This window comes from Capsicum annuum, chromosome 3, assembly GCF_002878395.1.
Source record: "Capsicum annuum cultivar UCD-10X-F1 chromosome 3, UCD10Xv1.1, whole genome shotgun sequence".
Lineage (NCBI taxonomy): Eukaryota > Viridiplantae > Streptophyta > Magnoliopsida > Solanales > Solanaceae > Capsicum > Capsicum annuum.
In genome coordinates, this window is record NC_061113.1 from 242,091,463 (window position 1) to 242,101,825 (window position 10,363).

Genomic DNA, 10,363 nt, shown 5'->3' on the forward strand with positions numbered 1-10,363 from the left:
GTCCTTCATCTAAAGCATAATGGAGAACAAATCTCAACAATCGGTGGAGAATGCAGAGAATGCGGCGGCGACAGCTAGGTACCCAATGCAGATACCTTACTACCATCTTTAGATTGACAGAGAATGCAGCGACAACGACTGGATACCCGATGTAGGTACCCTATTGCCAACTCCTTCAGCAACAACAACATTATATATAGTGGATACACCCTCCATTTTTGGCAATTTCACTCACTTTTTTAAGAATGACTATAAATTCATTAAGGATAAAATAAATATTTTAAGTAAAATTATTACTGAATATAAAAATATAAGATAAAACAGATGCGAAATAATACCAATCTGACTTATAAACCCAATTGTTAAAATTAAATATTACATGACTTGGTGAACAAAACATGGTAAATGAAAAAGACAAATCAATTATACTAACTTTGCTCTCTTCATTATGATAAAATAGATATAAAATAATACAAAATCTGACTTGCAAACCCAATTGTTAAAATTATTTTACAGAACTATATATTACATGACTTGGCATACACGTGCAATGCACGTGCCAAAAAACTATAATCCTAAATAATATATACTTAAACATGTTTTATTCTAATTAAAATCAAAATTATCTCCAATATGATTCTTCTACGCAACTCAACATGTATCTAGCCCAAATCACTTATTTTCATCCCGACCTGCTTTTCGGCCATCTTCTCCATAGAAATTATCATTTTTCGTCTAAAGCATAATGGAGAACAAATCGCAACAATGGACGGAGAATGCAGCGGCAACAGCTTGGTACCCAATGCGGGTACCCTACTACCATCTTCAACAGCAGCAACAGGAACAATCGGTGGAAAATGCAGCGGCGGCGACTGGATACTCGATGTAGGTACCTTACTTCCAACTCCTTCTGCAGCAGCAGAATGAATGGGTACAGGAAGAACAACGACAGTTGGAGGCGTTTTAGACCTTCCAGCTCAAGGAGTAAGGATAGTGACTATTTAACTAAGGGGGGTCGTTTGGTGGAGTTTATAAGAATAATGTTGAATATGGTGTATAAGTAATGCATGCATTAGTAAAGCTGGTATTAGTTATATTGGCATTATTTCCTATTCGTTGTTTGGTTTTGTTGTATTAGAAATTATATGTCTTGTAAAGTTTTTATAGTATTATTTTTATAAAAATATCTTCTACACTCTAGTTTTGTAAAACAAAATGTAAGATAAAACAAATATGAAATAATACCAATCTTGTCAATCCAATTTTTAAAATTAAATATTACATGACTGGCATACGCGTGCGATGCACGTACCGAAAAACTATACTTTTAAATAACATATACATGACTATATTTTATTTTAATTAAAATCAAAATTTTCTCCAATCACCTATTTTCATTCCGACCCGCTTTTCGGCCATCTTCTCCTTAGAAATTATCGTCCTTCACCTAAAGCATAATGGAGAACAAATCGCAAAAATGGGCGGAGAATACAGCGGCGACAGTTGAGTACCTAATACAGGTACCCTACTACTACCTTCAACCGCAGCAATAGGAACAACAATTGGCGGAGAATGCAATGGAGATCGGATACCCGATATAGGCACCTTACTACCAACTCCTTCAACAGCGACAAAAGGAACAGGAAGAACAACGATAGTTGGAGGCGTTTTGGGCCTTCCAGCTCAAGGCGGTTAAGGATAGTGACTATTTAACTATGGAATCGTTTGGTAGAGTGAATAAGAATAATGTTCAATATGGTGTATTAGTAATGACTGCATTAATAAAGTTGGTATGAGTTATATTGGCATTATTTCCTATACGTTGTTTGGTTTGATGTATTAGAAATAATATGTCTTGTATAGTTTGTATAGTATTTCTCTGCAAAAGTACCTTCTATACTCTTGTTTTGTAAAACAAAATGTAAGATAAAACAGGTACGAAATAATACCAATCTAACTTGTAAACACAATTATTAAAAATAAACATTACATGATTGGCATACACGTGCAATGCACGTGCCAAAAAGTTATACTCTTAAATAACATTTACATGAATATATTTTATTCGTATTAAAATCAAAATTTTCTCCAATATGATTAACACAACTCAACATGTTATCTAGCCCAAATCACCTATTTTCACCTTGACCTGCTTTTCGACCACCTTCTACATAGAAATTATCGTCCTTCGTCTAAAGCACAATGGAGAACAAATCGCAACAATGGGGGAGAATGCAGTGGCGGCAGCTAGGTGCCCAATGCAAGTACCCTGCTACCATCTTCAACAGCAGCAACAGGAACAACAATCGGCGGAGAATGCAGCGACGCCAGTTGGATACTCGATGAAGGTACTCTATTACCAGCTCCTTCAACAGCAACAACTGATATTTCTTTGTTGTATTAGAAATGATATTTCTTGTAGAGTTTTTATAAATATTTGTTTATAAAAATACCCTCTACGTTGTTTGGTTTGATGTATTAGAAATGATATTTCTTGTATAGTTTTTATAAATATTTATTTACAAAAATAACCTCTACATTTTAGTTTTGTAAAACAAAATGTAAGATAAAACAGGTACAAATTAATACCAGTTTGACTTGTAAATCCAATTGTTAAAATTAAATATTACATGACTGGCATACACGTGCAATGGACGTGCCGAAAAACTTTAATCATAAATAACATACACAAATATATTTTATTCTAATTAAAATCAAAATTTTCTCCAATATGAGTCTTCTACGCAACTCAACATGTTATCTATCTCAAATCACCTATTTTCATTCCGACCTGCTTTTTCGGCCATTTTCTCCATATAAATTATCTTCCTTCGTCTAAAGTATAGTGGAGAACAAATCTCAACAATGTGAGGAGAATGCAGCGGCGGCAGCTGGGTACCCAATGCAGGTACCCTACTACTATCTACTTCAGCAGCAGGAACAGTATTGACGGAGAATGTAGCAGCGGCGGCGGCAGCTGCGTACCGACTGCCGGTACCCTACTACCAACTCCTTCAGCAGCAGCAGATGGAGGCGTTTTGGGCGTTACAACTCAAGGAAATCAAGGAGATGAACGATTTCAAGAACAACAAATTTCCGCTTGCTCGTATCAACAGATGATGATATATAACGAGGGTGTATCCAAGGTCACCGCGGAAGAACCAATGTTGTTTGCTAAAGAATGTGAAATGTTCATGCAGGAACTTACTTTCCGCTCCTGGTTTAGCACGGAGGAGAACAAAAGACGGATGTTGCAGTAGAAGGATATCACCAAGGCTATTGAGCTGATTGAAATTTTTGATTTCCTAGTTGACATTGTTCTTAAGGATGAGATCAGGGAAGAGGGTACTGGTTTTGGGCCCAGCATGCTTGGCTCCACATTAAGTGGTGTTCAGAACTTCTATCCGCCCATAGGACAGACTGTTGCTCCATCTGAGGCGATGATTAGAAGGATTGGAACAAGTGGTGTTCAAAACTTCTATCCACCCATGGGGCAGACTGCTCCATCTGAAGTGATGATTCGAAGGACCATTATGCCTAGGGTTTTTCCATTTGTCTACATCCAGCGTCAGGCGTGGCAGGCTGCTAAGGATAATACCAGTGCTAGCAGAGGGAGGAGTGGACAGTGGCATATCAATGCTAGCAGAGGGAGCAGTGGACGGTGGCAAGCTGCTGAGGATAATATCAATGCTAGCGGAGGGAACAGTGGACGGTGGCAGGATGCTGAGGATAATATCAATGCCAGCGGAGGGAGCAGTGCACAGCATAACGTCGATGGTCAAAGGTAACCTTGTCATAAAATTTGTCAAATCGAATTGCTTTGTTCCATTTTCGTTAAAGGTGGTAACTGTCTTCTTTTTCCTCAGAAGTTGAGACTAGGTTTGTTGTTAAAATTACAATGTTTGTTCTTTGTTTTAGTTTCATTCTATCAGGTGGTAGCTACAAATGTTTTCGCTTTTTATATGTTTGTCTTCTTGCATTTAGGCAACAACAACATACCGGGGAAGACAGGAAAGGGTAGAGGGCCGGTTTCTGATAGGTCCTCCGCTCAAACGGAATGTTATCTAAGCAGGACTTGCATTTAGGGCAATCCTAACTAAATCGAGTGAAGTACTTGTACAATTCTGTGCTTCACTTATAAAAACACAAATCTTTTGTGCAATCTCACATTGATGTATGGAGATAGGATTGAATGTACAGGCCTGAGTCTAGACTTTTATCAATTACTTCTATATTTTGCATCATTGGAGGAAATGATTTGGCATATCTGGATTTTGTGGGCATCCAAATTTAGAAAATAGATCGATCTGCTTTCACACGACTGTTTGATACTCTGTACTGCAAAGAAGTTGATGATTGATTCTCTTTCGGAGATACAAGCTTTCATAGTGGTAACCTTTATTGGGTGTTGATGCCAAGATGGAGCGAAAGCATAAGTTTCAATTCTTACCAATGCAATGATTATCCATGCAGGCTTGGGATATGTCATCCGTAGTCATTATCTATTATCGTGAGAAACAACTGATAAGTGATATCTGATGTCTTTATCGGTGGTGTGAAGTACGGAAAGTGTTCCAACTCGCACAGATTTTTATGTAGTTCACATGCTTGTTCAACAAGTAATTTGGTCATGCTAATGCGATCGGTAGGTATAGTGGGATTAAATTTGTTACTAATCCTATCGGCTTAAAGTATGTCGTATAGGAAATTCTTTTGGTTGGAAATTCAGCAGTGACTCTCTCCATGCGCTTTATTACTGCTTCCTTTTGCAGGTAAACTATTTTTAATCAAATGCTTCTGCTTTGTTTCATGCATGGCTTCAGTTGGATTGCTGTAACTGTTTTCTGCATTTGTTCTGTTGAAGAAGTTGATTTCTGCATTGGTTTATATATACATGTTATATATTTGCGTGTGTGTGTGTTTGTGATCATGTATATATAACCCTTTCCTTTTTAATTTTAATTTGTGTTGCTAGATGACTTTGGAGTTAAGAGGAATTTAGTTGTCTTGCTGAATTCATGTCCTGCTATGTTTAATCGAGGCTTTAAAATGTTCATATAGATGCTTTTAATAATACATCTTTAAAGTCTATTTGAGTGATTAATACTTTTGGTTTTTGAAGCTTTGATTGTGAGTAACCGTTCTAGATTCTGTGGTGAATATTTTTACAAAGAAGAAAAAAATGCCTTTTTGATGTGTCTATCTCAATTTATGTAACTTCTGTTAAAGGAAGTAAATTTTCTGAATCTTAAATTAGCACCTTTTACTTATTAGATTAGAATTGTTTAAGAATGAAGATTTAAGATGTCTCTTGAAGCTGTCGAATTTTACTTTAGTTTCATAGAAAATAATTGATAAAAAGAATCATATAGCCAACCGTAAAAAGTTTGGCTTGAGTTTTTTTTTAGGGTCTGAAAAATAGATCACATGAGTAATATGTATAAATTAACTTATTTGTACAAATGGTACTTCAAGCATGAAATGACAATGAAGAGATGCATCTGAGGTTTCATAACATATTCAGTTAGTATATATACAACAACAACAAACCCAGTGTATTCCCACAAAGTGGGGATTCAGTTACTATATATGTGCTCAGAAAACTTGAATGATGGTGAGAATTGCTTTTCGTGCCACTGTAATTTAGGTTTTCAAAAGATTGGTATTTCAGCTTGTCGCTTGCCCATGATTGCCTGACCGGTTTCCTATAGATTTCGGCACATGATTGGAGAAAAAGTTCAGAAATGAGGATGCATTTATTTTGTGTCTGGAGCAAGTGTCCTGATCTTGTCATTACTATGTCCTGTTGTACCGAAAATGTTAATTTCAACTTCTCCATCAATTTGGTTTTGTTTTTCGCTTCCTAAATATTCCACATGTTGCACGACGTTCAATTTTTCTTTTCCATCCAACAGGAAGATTGTTGAGAAGTTTCTTATGTTTCTGAATAAGAAGCTTATGCTATTCATAGACAAGCTAAGAAAGCATGTCCATTCTTTCTTCCGTTTGTCCTTAGTCCTTTAAATTTGGCTTATTGATGAAACTCATCTGTTTTTCTTGGAAATAAGAAAATGGAGCTTCTTTTTTTGGGAAGGATAGAAATTGGACAAACATGGTTAGATTTGGAAGGTGATTTGCAATTATTTCATTTAGAAGGAATAGTACCATGGTTAGATTTAGAAGTTTTAATACAGTTAATTCAATGGATCGAACAATATAATGATAGACATTGTTGTAAGTTCCCCTCTGTTATAGCCATACCTTTTTCTTATTTCTAGTTAGGTTTAGTTTCCGTGAAGTTCAGAATCTTTCATGGGTTCCTTCTTTTGTACTTTTCTGGTGTTCACGGAAACCGGAAAGTGCATTAATTCATATTATCCGTGAAAAATGCAATAAAACTTATAGTTTCACACTTAATCTGGCTTGCCTTTCTTTTTTCAAGTCGTCGTTACTTTGTATACTAGTACACTTTTTTCTTTTATGGGATTATTTTCATTTTTCAAGTTTTTTGTTTTTGTAATGTTTGTTTTCTAGGGTTTGAATAGTCAAAAGACCGTTCTTCTCCATAGAATTTATGTGAATATGCGCCCTTAGAAAGTCAAGCTTCATCTTTTCCATCGTCTTCCACCAGAAGCAGCGGGTATAAACTATCCTACCGCTAATATCTTCTGCTTCAAGTGTGAAGCTTCCTACAGCTTCAAATTCAGTACAAACTGGTTATTCTGGCCTTGGAGTTAGAGTAAGCATTTATCAGGATCATGTTTTTAAGAAGATAGGTGCAAATAGTATGCAGCCCTATGCTATTACATCTAGGCAAGCTGCACACTCCAGTGAGACAGCTTTGAATATTCTACTTGGTCAACTAGTTAGCATAACTTCTTGTAAAATTCAAAGCAAAAAATGTCAGGTATTGAATCATACTTCTTGCAAGAGATATATTTTGGTGCTCCAGAAGTCAGCTTCTAGAATGGGATAGTTATTCCTCCCTCCGCCCCCCAACTCCTCTCTGTCTTGCTCTTCATGTCTGAATCTGATCAATTTATTTGTGGTTAGATAGAATTCCTCTGATCTTTGCACGCATTACTAATCCTTGCTTTCTCTGCTTGCAGTTGCCGGAATCTATATGTTAAGATGGTTTCCTTTTTTCTTTTGTTCCCACAAAAGTATGAGCTGCTGTTATTTTGTCGAGGTGCTCAAAATAACACATTTGTTCAGTGCTGTTACTTTGATTCCAGGTATAAAGTTGTTGGGGACTACTGGGGATTGCTAATGTCTAAGAGCTGCTTTAATCCGTGAGATTGTGGTACTGTTACTTTTTCCTGTGATCCTTTATCTATCACTCTCAGATTGATTTAAATTACGATTCAGGAGTAGAACACATGAAAAGTTAATTGATGTTATTATTGGGTGTGGATAATGCACCTCTAGTTATAAGCTCTCAGAAAAGTTATATGTTGATTTTTAAAAGGAACAATTTAGAAGTTTCGTCTGTTGGTCTGACTTAGGATGTCAATTTAAAGATGGCAACGGGGAGTACTAACAGGGAAAATTCTTGTCGTCTTTCATTGACCTGGTTGTGGTTTTTAGCTCAACATTTTTATTTTCCTTCAGCATCTTGTTTATTATGTCTTCCTTCTTGGGGTTCGTGATGTGATATTTCCTCTTCATTGTGGGATATAAGTTCCCCTTTTGCAATTGGATCAATTGGTTTAGTGGAATCTTTTGGGTACTCAAGCATGAGTTCAGGTGTTGAAAAGTTCATAAAATGCTGTGATTATTTCTCTTCTACTTAATAATTGTAGATATGGTTGGTGAAGGTATGGAATTTAGCCCGCTCGATCACATTTGGAGTTCTTTTTGGGGTCTGTCATGGAAAATGATTTGTGATTATTTCTGTTTTGCTTGGTAGCTACAGACGTGATTGGTGAAGCTAATGAATTTTGACACGGCTTGATTGCATTTGAGTTTCTTTTTCTGTCAGGTACATTTAGTTAATATTTTCTCTTGTTATGATTTGGGAAAGTGATGCGTTCTGGAAATTCGAGCAATGCACTGGAGCAGTGGTTTGGACATGCTACTTCATCTACCAATCTTACTATTGCTCTCCTACGGTGGTTCTTAGCCAGGTACTCTCTCCTATGGGGATTCTACCCAGGTATGATCTGTTCTGTTATGGATGCAAGGGTATGCGTCTCTGATTTTGAATGCAGTTGCTCTTTTCTGTAGGTGCAAATTTCTTGCTATAATGGAACCTTTCAGTGAGTCCAGCGGTTCAATATTATTGGAGCTTCGCTAAGATTGTTGTTGTTTGAAGGTATTCTAATTGGGTACTAAAATTTTCTAGATGGAATAACTCTGCTCCCATTATGCTCATACCTTGTCAGCTTCTAGGAAAGGAGGTTAGGTTTCTCTCTTGCGTCTGATGATTTTCTGGTTATTTTCTGGTTGATTAGGTTGTGCGAACTTCAGTATTCGTAACTGGGACCAAGTCTCTAGTTCTCTATTTCTTCCTACTTTTGGCGCGTTCTTTCATTTGCTTTTTTTTGGCTCGCCTTAACAGGTATGGGTTACCCAATTTGCGGTCTTCCAGTGAGGTGGTCTAGCTTGCCCGTTTGGAAGGGGAGATTCAATCATGTGATTATCTGCTGACGATCATATGGTAACATCTTGATCTCGTTTTGAATTCCTAGTCCAATCATGGATGTGTTTCCTACTCCAATTTGTGTCATGAGGAAATGAGATCTCTTGATCACTTATATAAATTGATTAGAAGAAATGAGATCTCTTTTAGTACTTTTCACTTGTATGGTCGTTTGATTTGATTTGAGATGGTGAAGTCCCTTCTTTGGCTAAATTTAAGAACTTGGAACCAAAATGAGCCACGAAATAAAAAAAGTGACCAAAATAGGCCATCTATTTAAAAAATTATCAAAATAGGCTAAACGTAATAATTTATTACCTTTTTCATTTTTTTCTTAACGGTCAACTAACGGAGTTAACTTTTTAAAAAACGTAAGAAATTATTACGTTTTACATATTTATTTGTAAAACGTAATAATTTCTTACGTTTTATCAAAAAAATATATAAAACGTAACAAATTCTTACGTTTTGCGCGAAGTTTAAAATAATTAAAAACAGTGTTTTATAGAAATAAGAAGGATAACTCATTTTTTGTGAATTTTACATTTTTTCTAGTGGTACTTTTATGACTGACAAACGTTTTTTATGAACATATCAACTTTTTGCACAACTCATATATTTTTCGCACCATATTCATATTTCATATCACTAATAAAGTTATGCACTTATCACGCGTATTTTAAAAGCTATATTCAATGGATAACTCATTTTTTTAACTTATTTTATATTTGAATAACTCACATAATCAGTGAGTTTTGCTCTCTCCGTTTCGTAATAGTTAATCTTCTTTTTAAAAAATAAAACTTTAGAAGATAAATTAATTGTTCACATAATTTTGTATAAAGTGAGTGATATAAATTTTATTATATTTACGTAGAGGAAAAAAGCAAATTGTGTAACTTTTATTATATAACTCACTTTTTAAGTAAGTCATGTAGAAAAAAATGTATAGAAAATAATGCATAACTCTCTTTTTAAACGAGTTGTGTGACTTAAAACGCATTACTCTCTCTTTAGTAGAGAGTTATGTAAAAAAAAAAGAGATGTTAAAAAAAATGCATAACTCACTTATTAAGTGAGTTATGTATATTTTCTGAAACTTAACTCCATTTGCTCATTTCCGTTAAAAATAATACATATAATTCTCTTTTTAAGAGAGTTAAGCATATTCTGGTATCACTTTAAAAACATGACCTATTTTGGTATTATCTTTGAATGCAACTAGTGTTTTTATTTTATATGGAATTGCGTGTTTTTCAAACAAATATTTTCTTCGTTCTTTTTTAGTTGGAATAATTTTTCTTTTTAAAGTCAAATAATACAAGCTTTGACCAGCATTTTAAGATGTACTTTTAATCATAATTCATACTAAAAAGGGAAAATTGTAATTTAATCGCAACAATCGACGGAGAATGCAACAACGAGAAATGGGTACTCAATGCAGGTACCCTACTACCATCTCCAGCAGCAACAGGAACATCAATTGCGGAGAATGTAGTTGTGTCATGGTATGAATGTGAGTACCCTATTACCATCTTCAGCGGCAACAACAAATGAACTAAAATTATTTATAAAATTATATATTACATGATTTGTCATACACGTGCGTAGCTCGTGCCAAAAAACTAGTTTTAAATAACATATACGTGAATATATTTTTTCTAATTAAAATAAATTTTTTCTCCAATATAGTTCTACACAACCCAATATATATATATATAT

General features: G+C 35.1%; 1 non-coding gene across 1 annotated transcript; it reads left to right on the forward strand.

Annotated features, from left to right (window-relative positions):
• Positions 1–2,222: 2,222 nt before the first annotated feature.
• Positions 2,223–10,363, forward strand: LOC107862728. The gene is made up of 9 exons (XR_007053267.1): positions 2,223–2,348; positions 2,576–2,591; positions 2,873–3,784; positions 7,236–7,303; positions 7,982–8,126; positions 8,227–8,258; positions 8,345–8,399; positions 8,561–8,659; positions 10,086–10,363. It is a non-coding gene; the product is annotated as a nuclear transcription factor Y subunit C-2 (transcript).